The 21,341-nt window shown below is 36.5% G+C and overlaps 1 protein-coding gene across 38 annotated transcripts in view; it reads right to left on the reverse strand.

Moving 5' to 3' along the window:
- PTPRD (protein tyrosine phosphatase receptor type D) overlaps window positions 1-21,341 on the reverse strand; it is a 2,322,816-nt gene that overhangs the window by 1,053,579 nt on the left and 1,247,896 nt on the right. For all 38 annotated transcript variants that reach the window (XM_070480470.1, XM_070480471.1, XM_070480507.1 and 35 more), the window contains one exon: window positions 18,746-18,779. The gene's annotated coding sequence lies outside the window, so the exon portion shown is untranslated. The remainder of the gene's footprint in view (window positions 1-18,745; window positions 18,780-21,341) is intronic.

Consider the following 21,341-nt stretch of genomic DNA (forward strand, 5'->3'; position numbering starts at 1 on the left):
TCATAATGTAACACATGAGGAAGAAAAAATGTTCAAAAAGATTTTATTATCACACTTTAATGTTTGATTATACTGTGATACCTCTTGATTATAAATCATATTTCACTGTTAAAAACCTGTAATTCACATTTCACTGTTAAAGATTATTAAAATAATCTTTACTGAGTGCACATACTTGGAAAAAAAATCTACACTCAAAATTCATTTTCTAACATAATTTATATCTATAAGGTATGTAAGACTGTTTTCTTCCTAGCAAATGGCTAGATAACCATTTTGTAGGAAAATCTGCTGAGGTTTGAACTTCCTCAGTTTTACCCTGTTGTAAAATTTAACTTCAGGTACAGACAACTTAATCTGTGATTATTAAAAAGCAAAACTTCCTCCATTAATCAAATTATCTTTTAAATTACAAAATGTAACCAATTATTTAATGAAATGTATTGACTTAAATAGTGTTTAGGACTATGAATTAAATTTCACCTATGAGCCCAAATCCATTAACTCAGCTTAAAAGAATTTCGACAGTAGGTATTTAATTGCTGATATCCTACAGAAATTGGTATTTAATAAAGAGAAACATTTCCTAAATACTAAAGAGCTTTGAGATATGAAATGAAATAGTCTATGTCTTAAAAATGAACCTAGTCTTAAAAGGAAGAAAAATTATTAGAATCATGTTCAAAAGCCTTTAACAGGTCTATAAGACTGAAATAGAACTCCTTGGGTCTCTCATTATGACGAAGTGTAACATTTTGCACATAGACTCAGGGATTGAAAAAGATAGCCTGGCACCAGTAAAACATCACATTATACACAGAATATAATGTGCAGAATATACATTTTTTAGTATTCAGTAATGATCAGAGCAATCTTATCTCAACAGACACCAAGAACACTTCAAGAAATGGGCAAGGAGGCCAAGTTTCAGGTCTACAAACTAGAAAGAACTAAATACAAAATTTTCCCCTTAAATCTCAAGCACAGAAAGAATTTGGCCAGAAAGTTGAGGCTGTGTTATGTGAACATGGCTCTTTAATTTCAAAAGGAGATAGAGCATATAGAAATCTGACCCAATGATACATTTTTTACTGAGTAATTATGCACACATAAGATACAGCTCTTTATGCACAAATATATACACTCAGTGTCTCTGTGCATTCATTATAGATGATGCAAGTGCTATATGAGTAATAAAGAACAATCTTCCATGAAAGAAAAATACTCTTCTTGTTAATTTTTCCCTGTATCAAAAATGCCACAGATGTTTTCCTGTAATTCTCAACAAATTATTTTCATCAAGCAAGAATGGTAAACTAAAATGTATATATTTGTCAATTAGTGAAGATCAGAGAAAAAAATGATAATGTAAGCTAATTTACTGACTACTTATTATGTGCTAATAACTGTATTTTGTTGTTTCAAAACACAACTTCATAAGCATGGCACTTTATTGAACCTATTACATTTATAGGGAAACAGAAGTTCAAAGATATCATGATGCTTGCTCACAATCACATGGTCAACAGAGTCATTTTCAAATTACAGCTTTCTACAACTCCAGAGCCTTTGGATGGATCACTATGCAAAATATCTTCCAATACTGCCTCACCACTGATTAACAGCAATAGACTTATAGGAATAAATATTAGGAAAAGGTAAAATAGAAGAGAAAGGGATGAAACTAATTACAAGTGAGAAAAGTGGCTATAGATGAGTGTCCAGCAAGCACAGTTTTAAAAATACTATTTTAACCTTCACAAACAGTGTGCCTTCTTCATTTGAAATAGAAATGTGCTCAGAAGTCACATGCAAAGTACCCCTTCTAATTGTTGGACATATTCTTAAATTTCCCTGCCATATTATCATCAGAGTATTTTTATATTTCCATAATCTGAGAACTGTATTTTCAGATCACAGAACTTTTTTACAATGATAATATTTTCTTTGGTGGTTTGGCATGATTCAGATTCTTGTGCTATTATAACTTTCATATATTTTTGGACTGATTCCCCAAATAGATTATACACTCTCTGAATACAAGGCAAATGTCTTATGTTCAAGGTAGAATTGATCCTTGAACAACATGGGTTTGGGCTGCATGAGTCCATTTACCCTTGAATTTCTTCAGTAATATGTGTTACAGTACCACATGATTTGCAGTTGATTGAATTCATGGGTCCAGTACCACAGATTTGGAGGAAATCCTTATATGGAGGGCAGACAATAAGTTATACTCAACTGTGTGGAGGGTGAGCACTCCTAATCTCATGTTATTTGAGGCTGACTTACTTCCGAGTGAACCAAATACTTTACATACATTAAGCACCACTTAAATATTTGAGATTTTGTTTACAAAATAATTGAACAGATGGAAATAAAGTTACAAGAGTCTAGGCATTCTTTTCAAATATGAGTGTGGATACTGAAGATACAAGTTTACCATTTTATCCCCTCAAAGCAACTTAGATGAAGTGATTTAAAAGATATTAGTACAACTAATTAATTTTGGGCTCCAAAATCAATCTGGATGGTGATTGCAGCCATGATATTAAAAGACGCTTGTTCCTTGGAAGAATAGCTATGACAAACTTAGACAGCAAATAAAACAAAAAAAGAGAGAGAGAGATATCAAATATAAAATTAAAAATAAAATAAATAAATATAAACAGAGACATCACTTTGCCAACAAAGTCCATGTAGTCAAAACTATGGCTTTTCCAGTTGTCACATATGGATGTGAGAGTTGGACCATGAAGAAGGTTGGGGGCTGAAGAGTTGATGTTTTTGAACTGTGGTATAGGAGAAGACTTTTGAGAGTCCCTTGGACAGCAAGGAGATCAGACAAACCAGTCCTAATAGAAATCAACCCTGAATATTCATCAGAAGGACTGGTGCTGAAGCTAAAGCTCTAGTACTTTGACCACCTGATGTGAAGAGCTGACTTACTGAAAAGACCCTGATACTGGGAAAGATTGAGGGCAAGAGGACAAAGGGTCGACTGAGGATGAGATGGTTGGATGGCATCATTGATTCAATGGACATGAGTTTGAGCGAACTCCAAGAGATAGGGAAGGACAGGAAGCCCGGCATGCTGCCATTCCTGCGGTCACAATGAGCAGGACACAACTTAGTGAGTCAACAACAGCAACACAACTAATGAACTTCCCAGGTGGCACAGTGGTAAAGAAATTACCTGCCAGTACAGGAGATGCGGGTTCATTCCCTGAGTCTAGAAGATCCCCTGGAGTAGGAAATGACAACCTGCTTCCGGACTGTTGTCTGGAAAATTTCATAGGCAGATGAGCCTGGCGAGCTACAGTCTAGTGGGTCACAAAGAATCAGACACACACACATGCACACAATACAACTAAGCGAATTTAGGACAAGGAGGGGAAAGAACTTAAATAATTTGTTCTTAATCATCTTGAGTATTTGAAGGAGGCATTGCCAAGCTTGAGAGTTTCTTAATGCATATTTAAATCAAATGACTTGGCCAAGGAGAAATTGCAAATTCAGATATTAGCACATTTTATACCTATGCCTTTATTTATTAAACTTATTCCTACACACTTATCAAACTTTTGTAAGTGTATGGGGCCTTCTTCTGTGAATAAGTTAGAAATTTTTAAGAGGGATCTTATTGTATTTCTAAGGATAGGCTAAATTATGCTACAGTAACAATCAGGTCCAAATCTCAAACATTTACTTCTCCTTAGTGCTAAAATTTCAGAGTTAAAGGTATTTGGCTCATCATGGCTACTCAAGGACCAAGAATGATAGACGTTAGCCACTGTCAATTACTTGACAGTCATGTTCCAAAGTGAAAAGTGAAAGTTAAGTTGCTCAGTCGTGTCTGACTCTTTGCAACCCCATGGACTGTAGCCTACCAGGATCCTCAGTCCATGGGATTTTCCAGGCAAGACCACTGGAGTGGGTTGCCATTTTCTTCTCCAGGGGCTCTTCCCAACCCAGGGATCGAACTCGAATCTCTTGTGTCTTCTGCATTGGTAGGTGAATTCTTTCCTACTAGTCCCACCTGGTCATAATGTATTGGCCAGAACTAATTTCAAAGCCCTATTCACTTCAGTTCAGTTGTGTCCAATTCTTTGCGACCCAATGAACCACAGCATGCCAGGCCTCGCTGTCCATCACCAACTCCTGAGTCTACCCAAACCCATGTCCATCGAGTTGGTGATGCCATCTCATCCTCTGTTGTACCCTTCTCCTCCTGCCTTTAATCTATCCCAGCATCAGGGTCTTTTCCAATGAGTCAGTTCTTCACATCAGGTGGCCAAAATATTGGAGTTTCAGCTTCAACATCAGTCCTTCCAATGAACACCCAAGATTGATCTCCTTTAGGGTGGACTGATTGGGTCTCCTTGCAGTCCAAGGGACTCTCAAGAGTCTTCTCCAACACCACAGTTCAAAAGCATTAATTCTTCAGTGCTCAGCTTTCTTTATAGTACAACTCTCACATCCATACATGACCACTGGAAAAACCATAGCCTTGAGTAGATGGACCTTTTTTGGCAAAATAGTGTCTCTGCTTTTTATTATGCTGTCTAGGTTGGTCATAACTTTCCTTCCCAGGAGTAAGCGTCTTTTAATTTCATGGCTGCAGTCACCGTCTGCAGTGAATTTGGAGCCCAGGAAAATAGAGTCAGCCATTGTTTCTACTGTTTACCCATCTATTTCCCATGAAGTGATGGGACCAGATGCCATGATCTTAGTTTTCTGAATGTTGAGCTTTAAGCCAAATTTTTCACTCTCCCCTTTCACTTTCATCAAGAGGCTCTTTAGTTCTTCTTCACTTTCTGCCATAAGGGTGGTGTCATCTGCATATGTGAGGTTATTGATATTTCTCCCAGCAATCTTGATTCCAGCTTGTGCATCTTCCAGCCTGGTGTTTCTCATGATGTCCCCTGCATATAAGTTAAATAAGCAGGGTGACAATATAGAGCCTTGATATATTCCTTTTCCTATTTGGAACCAGTCTATTGTTCCATGTCCAGTTCTAACTGTTGTTTCCTGACCTGCATACAGGTTTCTCAAGAGGCAGGTCAGGTGGTCTGGTATGCCCATCTCTTTCAGAATTGTCCACAGTTTATTGTGATCTGCACAGTCAATAAAACAGAAGGAGATGTTTTTCTGGAACTCTCTTGCTTTTCCGATGACCCAGCGGATGTTTGAAATTTGATCTCTGGTTCCTCTGCCTTTTCTAAAACCAGCTTGAACATCTGAAAGTTCATGGTTCACATATTGCTGAAGCCTGGCTTGGAGAATTTTGAGCATTACTTTACTAGTGTGTGAGATGAGTGCAATTGTGCAGTAGTTTGAGCATTCTTTGGGATTGCCTTTCTTTGGGATTGGAATGAAAACTGACCCTTTCCAGTCCTGTGACTCCTGCTGAGTTTTCCAAATTTGTTGGCATATTGAGTGCAGCACTTTCACAGTGTCATCTTTCAGGATTTGAAATAGTTCAACTGGATATGAAATAGTTCAACTGGAATTTCATCACCTCCACTAGTTTTGTTCGTAGTGATGCTTCCTAAGGCCCACTTGACTTCACATTCCAGGATGTCTGGCTCTAGGTGAGTTATCACACCATTGTGATTATCTGGGTCATGAAGATCTTTTTCATACAGTTCTTCTGTGTATTCTTGTCACCTCTTCTTAATATCTTCTGTTTCTGTTAGGTCCCTACCATTTCTGTCCTTTATTGAACCCATCTTTGCATGAAATATTCCTTAGGTATCTCTAATTTTCTTGAAGAGATCTCTAGTCTTTCCTATTCTATTGTTTCCCTCTATTTCTTTGCATTGATCTGAGGAAGGCTTTCTTATCTCTCCTTGCTATTCTTTGGAACTCTGAATTCAAATGGGTATATCTTTCCTTTTCTCCTTTGCTTTCTGCTTCTCTTCTTTTCACAGCTATTTGTAAGGCCTCTTCAGACAGCCATTTTGTTTTTTGCATTTCTTTTTCTTGGGGATGGTCTTGATTCCTGTCCCCTGTACAGTGTCACATACCTCCATCCATAGTCCAATTCACTTACAAAAAGTTTAATAAGTACAAACCTACATACTGGACATATTTGGCAAACAACCACATTATAGTCAGAGCACACTGAATTCAAAGTATGAGACATTTTATCAACTTTTTATATACATTCCTTTGATCAAAAACATGTCTATTTTACAGATAAAGAATACATATCTAAGTAGTTTACTTGTCCATGGTCACTTATCTTATTGGCATAGAAGATGATAACTAAATCTAGATTTATCAGGATTTTCAAATTCCCATGCTACATATTATAAGAAACTATGTCCAATTTACTTTGTGTATGAAAAGATAATATTTGAATAAAAGACTGGAAATTGCTGTGGGTCAAACAGCTCCACTCAAAGAGCTTATTCAGAGTAGAAACATCATCTTGTATGACTCCAATATAGATCACCTGGTATGTTGAAGCTAGTCTTTGAGACCTCGCAATAGGAATCCAGCATATTTCCATTTAACTTGTGAAATATATCCCTTCAAGGGTTTTGGCGCTTGTAACAACTTTTCTAACTAAACTAACTCCCAGAAAATAAATAGTAGACTTCTTGACATTTAAAAATTGATTGCTTTTTCACCCTGATTGTTACTGTTTCTTTTAACTTGTAGGGGTAGGTTGTTTGCCAATACTATACAATACAATGAACTCCTTGATCACTAAGTGTTACTACTGGGACTTTCCAGTGTGGTATGTTTTCTCATCACTGATCGGTTCATGCTTCACTATTGTTACCCAGATTCTCAATGTTGTTTCTAAATTTCCACATTGGATATGACATACAAAAATGCAGTTGTTCCTCTGAAACAACAGTGCATCCTGAAACTCTCAAATAATTTAAAAGCAGTATCCTTTACAATTTATTGAACATGCATGCATTCCATATATACTTTTTTCTGAGCAAAGTATTTCAAAGTTTGAGGCATTAATATCTTTTTTTTCTCTAGGTGCTATCTGAGTGACAGGAATTTTATTTCCTGATTCAAGTTGTTTTGTAGGTTGAACAAATACAAGTCTCCAAACATAATCCCATAATATAGACATGATATTGACATAAAAAAGAATAATGAATCTACTTGTTCTGTCTTCATTTAACAAGCACCCCCATGTTTGAAAGCCTTTAAAATGGTTTGGTGTTTTCACCCATTTTCATTTGAGCTCACATGCACTGCAAAGTCAGTCAGAGGCTCAGTCAAATATCTATTCTCCACAATTTTTTCCCCAGGATATAGATTTTCTCCCTCTCTTTGATAAACAGCCTTCAGACATAGGCCCAGAGAGTAAGATAAATGAGAGAAAAGTGCAGTTCTAGACAATCTTATACAAGTAGCTCAAAATGCTTACAGATTCTGCCTTTTCTCTAAGCCTAACCTAGGTCAGTAATTACAGTAAACCAATCCTTTCATATATATTTTCCAGAAAGAAGTGAAATAAGATTACTGGTTCTTTCATTGAGCACATATTTCACCCCAGAGGTCTTCAAGTTACTCTGTAGCATGACTCTGTGTGTGTGTGTGTGTGTGTGTGTGTGTGTATGCTCAGATTTCACAAAACTTAGTGAAAGTGAATAAAGGAAAGAAGAATGATTATTCCCAATATGTTGAGTGAGGGAGCAGTCAATAAACCAAGCACCTCCCTATTCATGCTGTTTACATTAACCAATTTAATCTACACAAATCTGGCATGAATGCCACTTGTGATTTGCATATTTCATTTAAAGACAGAGCCACATAATTAAAGTGAATAGTCCAGATATACACTGAAAGCAAATGGCAGAGGGACAGTGTGAACCTATAATTCCAGTTGTATATTCTTTTAAAATACACAGTTTCATAAAACAATTATGATCACCTACTAGGGCCACATTTGTATACACATCCATTTCCTTCTGTGACATGTGTCTAAAGAAATTTCAGGAGCTCAATATGGCCTTCTTTGACTTATAAAAAATATTTACCTGAGGAAAATTTAGATTTTCAGCCCAAAATATTGGAAAATATTTTTCTACTTTGAGCTTTGTTGGAATTGAATTACATAGGCCCTTGTGTGCAGGTGTAATTACAAAGATAGCTTCCACTATACATCTGTAATGTCAGGCACCTTCTAGATTTCTCTAAGGGACCAGTATGAAGTCCGGGAACCTCGAGCAGGCACCTTAGAGGCTCAGGCACCATGCAGGAACTTATCACGTAGGATTGCTGAACTGTTAGTCTGCCTCACAGTGAAACAAAGAGGTATAATACTTAGTCAAGGTCTCCAAGTCTCTCTGGCAGATCCAGTAATATATTTTAGTAGAAAAAAAGTGAAGTGAAAGTGTTAGTCACTCAGTCACATCTAACTCTTTGTGAGCCCCATGGACTGTAGCCCGCTAGGCTCCTCTGTCCACGGAATTCTCCAGGCAAGAATACTGGAATAGGGAGCCATTCCTTCCTCTAGGGGTTCTTCCTGACCGAGGGATGGAACCCAGGTCTGGTCTCCCGAATTGCAGGTAGATTCTTTACTGTCTGAGCCACCTGAGAAAAGACATCAGTAAATAAAACTGACTGAGGACTGAGGGTGTGTGAGGGAAATGAATTAGGATTTCAGTACCCTTACTGGGGGCTTCACAGAGGTTGTGGTGAGATTCTTAAAGATGATTCATGATCTGAGAAAGCAATGAACTAATATGAAGACAAATAAACATTTTATAGCAGTGGATAGAGCAAGAATCTGGGTAGTAGTAGAGAAAAGAGTATCAGTAAAATGTACTTTAAATAGCAAAATATTAAGAAAAAAATAAAGCCTTTTCTTTCCCATACAATTAAAACAGTTGCATGTAAAAAATGCACAAATATTGTGAGTAATGTTTCTGTGTTAATTTCTTAATTAGGTGCTTGAATTAAAGGAAAAAAAAACAAAGGCAGGAAGTAGGTTATAGGTCTGAGACACTGTGGAGAGTTGGCTTTATTCTTCAGAATACTATGGAATATATGAGTATTATGGAATATAAGAGAAATGAGTGGCAGTCTCAAGATCCTGAGCCCCAGTACAGTAAAGATTTCCTTCTAAAAAGGGTGGGGGGGGGGAGAAATACACACTTCATGTGAAATCTACAGGCTGGGCCTTCTAGGAATCTGTCTCAACAGAGCACAAGCAGAAGACTATTGCTGGCTGTGTGCTTATCCAATGCCAGCAGGTGCTAAAAAGAGTTTGGCTGTGAATCCAGGTGCCAAGGATGATTGGAAGTTTGATTTTTCCTTCACTGGAGCTAGCATGGCCAAAGAAGAGGCTCACATTTGATTGAATTTCGTGGAATAGTAAATGGAACACAGTATTTTAGCTACTTCTTCTTTAATGCTTTCAGTGTGTGTTTATGTGAATTCTAGTAAAGACCTAGAGCAATAAAGCTAATGCTTAATCCTTTCTAGCAAAGATTAATTCTTTTAATAATTCAAGTTGGTTTATCAGATTCATTGAGGGAATTTTTACTAAGCAAGTAGGAGAATAATTCAGACCTGCCTAGTGTGTCTCATTTTGGTGAGCATATGTTATTTTCCCCCTTCTGTATTTTAATTTAGTAATTACTTTTGAAATTAAATAAATTTATTGATGATACTTAATCTTCTTTTTTTTTTAACCTCTTGGGTTAAGACTTTTGGTAGTATCTCACATCGCTTTAAATAGGTGAACATAAAATCTGTTGCCTGTGCTAGACATTTTGCTAGATATGCTAGACACTTTCAAAAATGAAAGTACATATAATTATTAATAATTATATATATATTTACACTTGGAAAACAGACACCAATTGGGATGGTTCAAGCAATCTAGGACATAATGTTACCTTCGTTTTAAGCATTAATCCAATCAGGTAAAGAAAGGTGACTATAAACAATTCTATGACTTCACTGTAAAGCTAGTTTTCAATCATAGACTTTTTCTCATTTATAGGTTTATGAAAAAACATGATTCCAAAAATGCATCTTAACATGAAAGGCTTAAATACCCAGGCTAAAACTGCCATGAGAGAAAAATAAAAGGAAATTTTTATTCCTGTAATTATAGGCATTAATCCGGGAAAGTGTGCAGCATGTGTATATTAATGCATTTGCTAATTTCTCTAAGATAATTTCTGAGACATTAGAAAGAATAAATTAAAGACAGCTTTCTTAGATAAAGGGTGCAAAGGGATGCAATTATATTGCTACTCTTGGTGGATAAAAATGTCTGAAAATGGGAAATTTAATCAAGATCGTTAGTGAGAGTATGGAGCAATAAATCACAGTGTGGAAATACTGTTATGAGAGGTTATAGAACTGTATGACTTTGGGCAATTTACTTAAAATCTCAGTACATCAGTTTTCCTGTCTATGAAATGGATATAAAAGTAGTATTTCCATCATAAGGCTGTTGTGAGGATTAAACTATACATGTCTAACATGTAAAAAGGGATGAAACAAGTGAACGGTATGATGTCTAGCTATTGATTTTATTTGTTGTTGTTGTTTAGTCTCTCAGTCATGTCCTACTCTTTTGTGACCCCTCTGTATAGTTCACCAAGGTCCTGTGTCCATGGAATTTCCCAGGCAAGAATACTGGAATAGGTTGCCATTTCCTTTCTTCAGGGGATATGCCCAACCCAGGGACTGAACCCGTGTCTCCTGCATTGGCAGGTGGGTTCTTTACCACTGAGCCACCTGGAAAGCCCATTGGCTTTAATTGGGTTCCCTGAAATAATAAAACTCTGATCATATTTTATAATTGCTTATCATGATGTGCACTAACTTTCTGTTCCACCTCCTTTTGCTTGTCTCATGTAACATGACACAGTAACCGTTGACAAACACGTCTTTATGTGTATGACTGCTGTAAAGAAAATTATTTTGTGCTGTACCACACATTCAATCATTCTGACAACAGCTAAGTAGGGAACAATTTGCATAAGAACACATGTATACCTATGGCTATTCATGTTGGTATATGGCAGAAACCGATACAACATTGTAAAGCAAGGATCCTCTAATTAAAAATATATTCACTAAAACAAAACAAAAGAAACCTATGCAACAATTAATTTGTGCAACAGTTAGTTACTGACTATGTCCTCTGTACCAGGGTCAGAATATACAGGGAATGTTCTATTCAAAGCCACTGTCTTCTTATACTTTCTATAGACTGCAGAAGGAAAAGTTAGACAAATAAACACCTTAATAATAGATGTGGTATGTAAGTGCTCTGGGGGCAAGAGAAAATAGATTAAGTAGTACAAGAAGAGGCAGAGGTTTGAGAAAAGAGCATGGTGATAAGGGGACATTCAAGAAGAAACGTGACATTCACAAGGGGAAACCAACTGCTGTTACACTGGGAAAGCATTCTAAGAGAAGCTTGTATACAACACCTCAGCCCTGAGGGTGCTAACAAGATTCTAGGAAGAACAGGGACACTGGATTAGACTGAACAAGTGACAGTGCGGGATGGAGATAGAAGACCAGGTCTGAGAGCAGGCCAGATCATGAGTAACCTTGAGGTCCATAGTAAGAACTTAAGCTTCCAACCTGAGTAAGCAGTTGGAGAGTTTTCAGCTAAGACTGTGTGAAACTGGAATACCGTGTGCTTAGATTTTGCTTTCAATATGCTGATCAAGAGACACAGGGAAATGAATTCTGAATTCCGAATGAACACTGGCCCACAACCATCAATGGGAGATTTCATCCTCCAGTTCTTCAGGCTCTCAAACCTGTTTTCTAGTGTCTTAGATCCCGCCTTTAAGGGATAGATGAAAGACGAAAGAAAGTGGGAGAAAAGACAAGAAGAGAGAGAGAAGAGCAAGAAGAGATACTTCCTATACAAACAGGTCTCATTACAACTTATCAAACAGTTACAACTGTCTGAAAGGAGCAACTGAATCAGAGTTTGTGCTGCTTCTAAGAAGGACAGCAGCCACACTCTGACCACATTCTGAATTTCCTAGCTTTTCCATGTAGTTGCTTCATGACCCTAGCAGAATCACATGATTGTTGTCTCAGTTTTCTCATCCTTAAAATGTGATAAATCTTCATCCCAGGCTGGCTGTGAAATGTAAGTGTCTGACATATAATATGCAAGGGTCAGTATATTTTGCTATTGTTTTTTACAACAACATGAGATTTGTAATAAGGTAGTATTGGTTGCAAGATGGTACTTAGGAAAATATCTTTTTTATAAGTTAAAACGCAGCATTAAGGTGTACAATAAGCCTAAATAAGAGACTACACTAAATGCTCTAATTGATTTTTAAATCCATCTAATTTCATATTTGTTAAAATGTTATTGATACAAGGAGAAATGTCATCTTCAAAATGATAGTAAACTGATTACCAAAAATGGAATAAAAAAAGAAAAAGGTAGTATTTGGTTAATACTTAAAACACAAGGTCCAATAGGTAAGACTATTTCCGCCATCAAACTACCTTAAATCACAAATTATGTATGCATGCGCCAAAATACAACTGCTTCAGCAAGTAGTGAATTTGCATATACAATAATTTTAATCAAAGGCACCTAGTTGATTGCACAATTATCTGTTTTGCATACACAAAGTTTGAATTCTGTACATGTGAATCCTCGTTTGTACATGCACCCAATTATTTTGTTGGTGCAACTTAGAAATCTCTGTTTAATATATTAGGGTGTTAGTTATATTCCATTTATAGCAAGATGGATTCAGTTTTTATTCACTAGTATGACAGAACTCCTTGAAGAATATGGGAATGGATCCTGGTTCCACTCTTGACAGAGGAGAATGCTACTATACTTGCATTTTGTGCCAAGAAAAAAAATTTAAAAAACATGTTTTTTCACACACACTTTTGCTTTTTGCCTTCTTATTTAGAAGTTATTTCAATATTTAAAGAAGATTTTAGTTCACAGGGAGAAGCCTTGAGTGGTGACCATAATGAGTTCACTCAATTTTCCACATTGTTAGTCTCTAAATGACAGGAGTAGGCTGTTGATCCAACTACTCTTAGGCATTAGAGAAAATTTAGAGCTGGTAAAAAGTACCAAATTTATAGTCCTATAGACAGACACTCTCTATGGAGCTTCTAAACAACAAGAACAAAATAGCTTGAAAGCAGTGAGGCAAAACTCTTTATATTATTATGGAAGTGCTGGACAATCAAGATTCTAGTAAGGCCCTAAGTGAGGGTGATGTGATACATTACAGGCTGGGAAAACTGATGACAACAATAATAATGTTCTAGATAAGCAGGAAGTCTATTTTCCAACTAATTTATTCTGAAGCCCATTAGGATACAAGCCTGTTCAAAATCCAAAATTATTCACGAACTCATATTAAGAAGTTGCTCTATATTACAGATAGGTCATTGTTAACAGCAGGTGTCTCCTGCCTTTTGAATCTTTCAGATTGTCTTTACCACATGCTTTCGGGATCAGCCTTGAGAATCCAACTAAGATCCAATTTAGTAACCTAAATAGACATTAAACATCATCGCTGTTTCTCATACTGTTTACCCAAATGCAGATATGTACTTGTAACAAGCAGATTCTATATTAAAGCAAGAGTAGAAATCCAGTGTGGGAATATTCACAATTTTGCCAACTACATATTGATTTATCTTGGTAGTCAGACTACAGAGAGATCCTTTCAAGTGTTCTGAATTCTTGAACTTTGAACCCTGTCATCCAGTTCAATATTGAATGGTGTATATATAATAAATTTCCTCTCAAATACTTAAACATACTCATTACTGTTGGTTTAAACTCAGATCAAGCCTATCTATAGTGACTCTTCAATAATACTATATGGTCTGTTTCCTTCCAATGTTCACTTTCATTATCTCCTGGAAGGGAATATGCTGTAGTAATTAAAACCCAAGGGGTCTAGAGTCAGCCATGTCTGGTATGGGAGACTGAACCATGCCTCTAGATATTTGTGTGCTGGTTTTATTCCTTCCCACACTGACTTTGAGTTTGGACTTTATCTTGACCAATGAGGCATTAGCAAGCAAGCTGCATAGTGAGGCCCTTGCCGAGGGGCCTGTTCCCTGGAGCACTGCCTGGAACTGAACTGCGTGATATGTGAAAGTTTAAGCTATTCTCCTGTGGAGAGCTGTGGAGAATGACTCATCATGTAGGAAAAGGGGACACATGAAGAATTGAGACCACCAGTTAAGCTTCTATTTGAATGTAGACAACTCAGTGGCGCCAGCCAACTTCAGGTGGAGCAGAATAACTGCCCAGTAAACCTACAAGAATCATGACGGCTATCAAGTAGTTATTTTAAGTCACTGAGATTTAGGGTAGTTTGTTACACAAAAGTAGATAATTGATATATCTTGGATCAAATTCAGGTTCCATTACTTATCTAGCCATGCAAACTTGGCTAGTTGTTTAAGCTTTCTAATTCTTACATCTTTCAGCTCCATGTTACAGGTAATAATTGACGTATTTCATAGGACTGTGATATAGAACAAAGAAATAAATATAAGTAATTTAGTGTAATACCTGAGCCATTAATAAGTGCTTAGTGAAAGTCGCTCAGTCACGTACGATTCTTTGCAACCCCATGAACTATATAGTCCGTGGAATTCTCTATGCCAGAATACTGGAGTGGGTAGCCTTTCCCTTCTCCAGGGGATTTTCCTAACTCAGGGACTGAACCCAGGTCTCCCACATGGCAGGAGGATTCTTTACCAGCTGAGTCACAAGGGGAGCCCAATGAACAATAATTTTTATCATCAGTTTCATCACCTCAACCATCATCACCATTACAACAATCATCACCACTAACACCAACGCCCATATGAACACTGCCAGAAAACTTTACTGATATCTGATCCTTTCATGATGCCCTTGTGTCTCTGGTCTATAATGAAAATTAATCCTTTTTAACTGAGACATTTTTATTGCCTCATATACAGGCAAAACTTCTTTCTTTAAGGTCAATGATAATGCAAAGTAATGAAAATAACTCATTTAGGTAGCCCTTCACATTATTTCATTAGTTTACAAAAGAGATTTGGCAAAATCACTAAAAGTAAATTTAATAGCCCTATTTGAATTTTTGTCTTCTTGTCATGAATATTAAGTCTTTTAAAAAAATTCTGGCTATTCTAAAAAAAAAAAAAAAAAAAATTGAGCCTGTGTCTCCCAAGAAAAAGGAATTTTCACAAAGGAATAGATTTTGTTGTGCACTTTGCAAATAAGGACATAAAATAAAATATTAACCTGAGAAGAGGAATATTTATACATATTGAATGAAGGCCAGGAAAGAATGTACTGTGTGGTCTAAAACAACGACTTCCAAGCTCTACTCCTGATTAGAAATATCTGGGATGATTAATAAAATTCAGATTCCTCCCCACTTCAGTCTTCTCTCTCAACCCTCTGTTTATAACAATTGTACCAAAGGATGATATTTGCATAGTCAGGTGAGGAAAGCATTAAAATAAGATTAATTTTTAAAATGCAAATTCAGATACCCTATGATTTGATTGCATTCTTTGGAGTACAGGGATTTTTCTATTGCTCTTCAAATCCAATCAGGTTGGGAGTTGAATATTCTACTCAGGGCCCACCATGTACAATTTCGCTGTCTCTTCTCTTCTTTCTGCTTCTTCCTTCTCTCCCCTTATACTTAGAGAGAAGGTAAGTACTCCTAAGTGATCTCGATTCTCCTGAAATATGAGGGAAAACTTACGGGTTGGTAGGCCTTTGCTGGCATTCCCTGGTGGCTCAGTGGGATAAGGGATCCTCCTGTCAATGCAGGAGGTGTGGGTTTGATCCCTGGGTGGGGAAGAACCCATGGAGAAGGAAATGGCAACTTATTCCAGTATTCTTGCCTGGGAAATCCCACAGAGGGGCCCGGTGGGCTACAGTCCATGGGGTTGCAAAGGGGGTGTTGTTAGTCAACTCAGTTACTAAGCAACAACAGAAACAACAGGCCCTTCCTACTCAAAGCGTGGTTCATGGAGCCGTAACATCTACAGTGGGTCAGAAAGGCAAATTTCAAGTCCTGATCACAGGGCAGTGGTTCTCCATTCCAGTTCCCCATAGAATCACTAGGAAGCCAGAACATTAAACTTTGGATGCCAGGTGCCACCCAAGAGACTCTGAGTGGACCCAGTAGGTAACTTTTTTTTTTCCCTTAAATTCTTGGGTGGGTTTATAACATGTAGTTTGGGTAGAGACACACTCATCTCAAGGAAAGAGAGCATGAAATTTCAGACTGATTTTACTACTTCTCCTTCCATGGCCTTCTCTAGGCTCTTAGGGAAATCCTGGTTCCAGAAATTCCTTTAGATTTTTTTACACCACTGGACAAGGAACTCTTGGCTTATTATTCAGGGTTTCTTGACCCACCCTGCCTAGTCTGATTTCTATCCTGTTTTCTTGATAATCTCCTTGGAATCAGAGTAAACTTAACTAGATGCATAACTTTCATAGTATCAATAGGACACAGTACTACGCTTTCAATACAAAAAGTCAAGTGCTTTTAAGTACTGCATTAATGGTAATGCTTACTTACTTTACGGTTAGGAGTTCAACCCCCAGGACCATTGTTGCTTTTTATAATTTTACTATTGCAGGATGATGATATGATTGTCTCTGAATATACTTCAATATTTTTAAAAATACCTTTTTTGGATAAAATCTTACACCTCATGCCCTTGAAAACTATTCAACTCAAACAAATTGACTTTCTTTAATCCTTCACAGCTTACTGTGGACTAACCAGTTAGTGAGAGGGAAAGTAGACCTTGGGAGGAAGCAAGATCCAGTCCTCTTTGTGTGTGACTGAATTAAAAACTGGCATTTTCCCCCTGTAATCTTAAAATTGATCTTTAAACAGTGAAAGAAGAGCACTAATAAATCCAAATCAAATACTTGAAAAGTAATGTTTTGACTGAAATTCTTGAATAGGGAGTAAACAAAGAGAATTCTTTATACAATAGTTGCTAGTTCTTGAACTGGCAGCTTTAGCATTACCTGGGAACTTATAGAAATGCAAATTTTTGAGATTTAGTATAGATCTACTGGATTAGAATCTACATTTTAACAAGATAGCCCAAGTGGTTCCTAGGCACATCCAAGTTTGAGAGACACTGATATATCACACAGTAGGACTCACAAATATTTTCCTCCAATATTTGTTCTTCCCTAAATCCTACCCCATATAGCATCCCACACAGTTGCCCATTCCTCTTTTTTATCCAAAATCTTTGTAAACTTTTCTTGCAACTCCAAACTTTTTATTATCCCCCTCCCAACCACTTGGCTCTTTGACTAAGTCTTAATTTACCAAGAAGTCGAGTCTATGGGTAGGGGCAGGATGTGATACAAAAGTTCTCTTTTATTATTTTTTTCTTCATTGAAATTTAAGAAGAGAAAAAAAAAATAGTGAAACTTCTCCATCAACTCTAAACTAATAAACTCTCAAAGAAGTAAAATAGGTAATGACCTGATGCAAAATCTTATAAGTCTGACAATGCAGAAAGTCCATGAAAATACCATCTCCTCAGTATTGTAAAAACACACAAACATATTGAGTTTGTTCTTCCAAGATAGAAATAAAAGGGTACCAATTTCTTAGAGATGAATTAGATTGATTCAAATGACACCCACTCATCTTAGTTTTCAATGAACAATCATAATAATCCAAGGCAATTATGGAAGTTAAGGTATTAATTCTTTTTCAGTATTTACATCTTTTAAGAATAGTAGCAAAAACAAAAATAATTATCTGTGCAGTAATGACTGAGTGCCTCATTTTCAATAGAAACACTATAGTATTCCTTCTAAATATTTAGACAGTAACAGTGTACTTACTACTTTTCTAATTTGAGAAATTTTGAATGAGAGTGCAAATAAGTGAAGTATCTATGAAAAGAAACCTCTCCACTGACATAATGCATTTGAAAACTAAATTCTTTGTTTTAATTGGAAAAGAAGAGAAGAAACAAAACATCTTAAAATGTCTAATATAGTGCAGAGAAAACCTGTAACTTTTCTTTCTTGAGAGCACACCACTGTAGCCTACATTTTATTATTACTATTATTTTGCACAACATTTAGTACCATGTTTCCTTCTACCACATATAGCATTACCCAGGAGAAATCCCCAACAGGAGCCACAGTACATTTGTAACAAAGAAAAATTCTGCTTTCCAATACAATGATTCAACTAAAACAAAGTTGGATTTAATCAGCTATGAAACTGAAAAAATGAGAATCAGCTTGCATATCATGACTAAGTTCATTAACACCTCCATGAAATAAAGGGGGGAAAAAAAGAAACGCCTGGTTCTTCTTATCAAATTTCTATATAATTTTAAGTTTCTCTTAAAAATTGTGTCTTTAAAAGACATTGTATTGCCTTTGAGAGCATGAATATTAGCATGTTTTCTCAGGATCCTCCTGGGCAAACAGATGGCAAAAGTGAAATGGAAAACATTTGGACAATAGTAGTCTTTCCAGGCTCCTGGTATAAGTGTACAAGAGGTTCTTTGAGTTCCAATTTTGGCTCCAATCAGAAGGAAAAATGAAAGGGTTACATCCCTGGAAAAAACAACGTAGCCTACTCCAGAACATGCCTTTCAGTCCATTTAAGTGCTTACATTTTTATAGGTTTTATACGGACATAAATCCTTTTGAAATTTAGAATAAAAAACACTCACTGTAGATTTGAATAGAAAAAAACCAACTTACCACAGTAGTTTAGTTAATTGACAGGCACCATCATCTGAAACAACAAAAACATATTTTGATATTGCAATCATAAAAACTGCCAAAAACATTCAAATTGTCTTAAAACACATATTGTGAATTTATCTACAGAATCAAAATCAAATAAGCAATGAAAATACCTTGTCTAATCTAAATCATTTAGTTACTTCAGATGAAAGCATTGCATCCCTACTATTCTGCATCCAAATTAGATAATTGCTTGCTTTCAATATCTTTTGCATATGCATACTGGCATAAGTATATTTCATAATGTTTTCTTCTGGTATTACATTTAAAAGTAGGCAGAAATAGAGTCTATTGAATAATACAACCTTAGTTCTGGCATGAATACAGTCATGACACACATCCTAATATACAGCTCTGAGACTGCCATATAAATCCCTTTGCTGAGCTCAAAAATCCTCTCTATTGTCTATATAGAACAACAAAAAAAAAGCTAAAGTGTTTGTCCCAGTGTCCCAGTTGCTCCTATTATACCTAACAATTTCCCCCCAAACTCTTCAATGCACCCTCATTCTCTTTTCCGAGTTTATCTGTCACAGACACTTGTGTCATATCTTCACACCCTATCTTAAACATAAATGTTTTCTTTAACAATATTTTAATTTTTCCCATTTCCTCTGCCTCAATATTCTTTCTACTCATTCTTCAGCTCCACTTCAATTAGCATCTCCTCCATGAAGATTGTCTTAATGCCCAGAGAAGGAATTAATCTAAGTGTTCCCACCATATTTTGTAATTTATGGCTATCTTCCATCATTTAAAAGACTAGTTGTATTGCACCTGTTTCTGCTAATAAAGTTTTAATTTTGAAGGAATAGTGATACCATTATGAATTAAACACTTTAGTTTCATGAAAAAACAAATTAAGGAATTGAAGTTGAAGAGAATTTCCTCTATTGATAAATGACATTTTAGGCAAGTTGCTAAATTCTTTTTGTACCATATGGGAATATTTTCTCTTTTTTAAAATTTAAATACATCTTATTTGAAGGTTTGAATTTTTTACAGAAAGGTGATAGTACTACTGGACCTCTATTAGCACAGTATATGTTTGAAATTAGTATTTTAAAGAACAGTGACACATTTGCCTTGAACCATTAACATGGTGACCCCTGCAGCAACACTGACATTAGTAGCAGATTCTTAGAGAAGAAAAAAAAAATCTCTTTATATGTAGAATGAAATGACAACATTACTTTGTTGGCAATTTTTTACTCCTGGCTAAGTTAATTATGCCAGATCAGATTGTGTAATTGCAGGGGCTTCCCTGGTGGCCAAGAGGGTAAAGCGTCTGCCTGCAAGGTGGGAGACTCAGGTTTGATCTGTGGGTCAGGAAGATTCCTTGAAGAAGGAAATGGCAACCCACTCCAGTACTCTCGCCTGGAAAATTTCATGGATGGGGGAGCCTGGTAAAAGAGTCGCACACGACTGAGCAACTTCACTTCTACACACTCACAATGTCTTGTCCTTTATTCTCCTTCTGGATCCATAATCACTTTTGGCTTCAAAATGTTGACAAACAATTCCATGCAACTGTTCCTATCAGGGTTTTTTTTTTTTTTTCCTTCCTAGATGATTATAACTTGGCTACCCACCTGTCCTATTAACAATTTTCTTACTGCTTTCATATATTAAATATCCAGAAAAAATATTGAGTTAAGTAAACTTTAAATTATCAATGTAAATATTTTATTTTATTATTATTATTTTTTTACTTTTTTTCCCATTTATTTTCATTAGTTGGAGGCTAATTACTTTACAATATTGTAGTGGTTTTTGCCACACATTGACATGAATCAGCCATGGATTTACATGTGTTCCCCATCTCGATCCCCCCTCCCACCTCCCTCTCCATCCCATTCCTTTGGGTCTTCCCAGTGCACCAGCCCTGAGCACTTGTCTCATGCATCCAACCTGGGCTGGTGATCTGTTTCACCCTTGATAGTATACTTGTTTCAATGCTATTCTCTCAGAATATCCCACCCTCGCCTTCTCCCACAGAGTCCAAAAGTCTGTTCTGTACATCTGTGTCTCTTTTTCTGTTTTGCATATAGGGTTATCATTACAATGTAAATATTTTAATGTGGATATTTAAAATAAGACCTGCTGCTGCTGCTGCTGCTAAGTCACTTCAGTCGTGTCCGACTCTGTGCGACCCCATAGACAGCAGCCCACCAGTCTCCCTTGTCCCTGGGATTCTCTAGACAAGAATACTGGAGTGGGTTGTCATTTCCTTCTCCAATGCATGCATGCTAAGCCGCTTCAGTCATGTCTGACTCTGTGCAACCCTATGGACAGCAGCCACCAGGCTCCCCTGTCCACGGGATTCTCCAAGCAAGAATACTGGAGTGGGTTGCATTTCCTTCTCCCCAAATAAGAGCAATGCTTCTTAATTTGGGGAGAGGAAGAACTATATTAGATTATTTGTACATAAATCTAGAATGTGCTATTTCATCTTCAGAATTATGTGTTATTTCAACCCTCTACAGTTCTTCTCACAGGAAGAACAATGGTATAACACATAATTAGGAAATATATATATGTGTATATATAT

The sequence above is a fragment of the Odocoileus virginianus genome, chromosome 18 (assembly GCF_023699985.2).
Source record: "Odocoileus virginianus isolate 20LAN1187 ecotype Illinois chromosome 18, Ovbor_1.2, whole genome shotgun sequence".
Classification (NCBI taxonomy): Eukaryota; Metazoa; Chordata; class Mammalia; order Artiodactyla; family Cervidae; genus Odocoileus; species Odocoileus virginianus.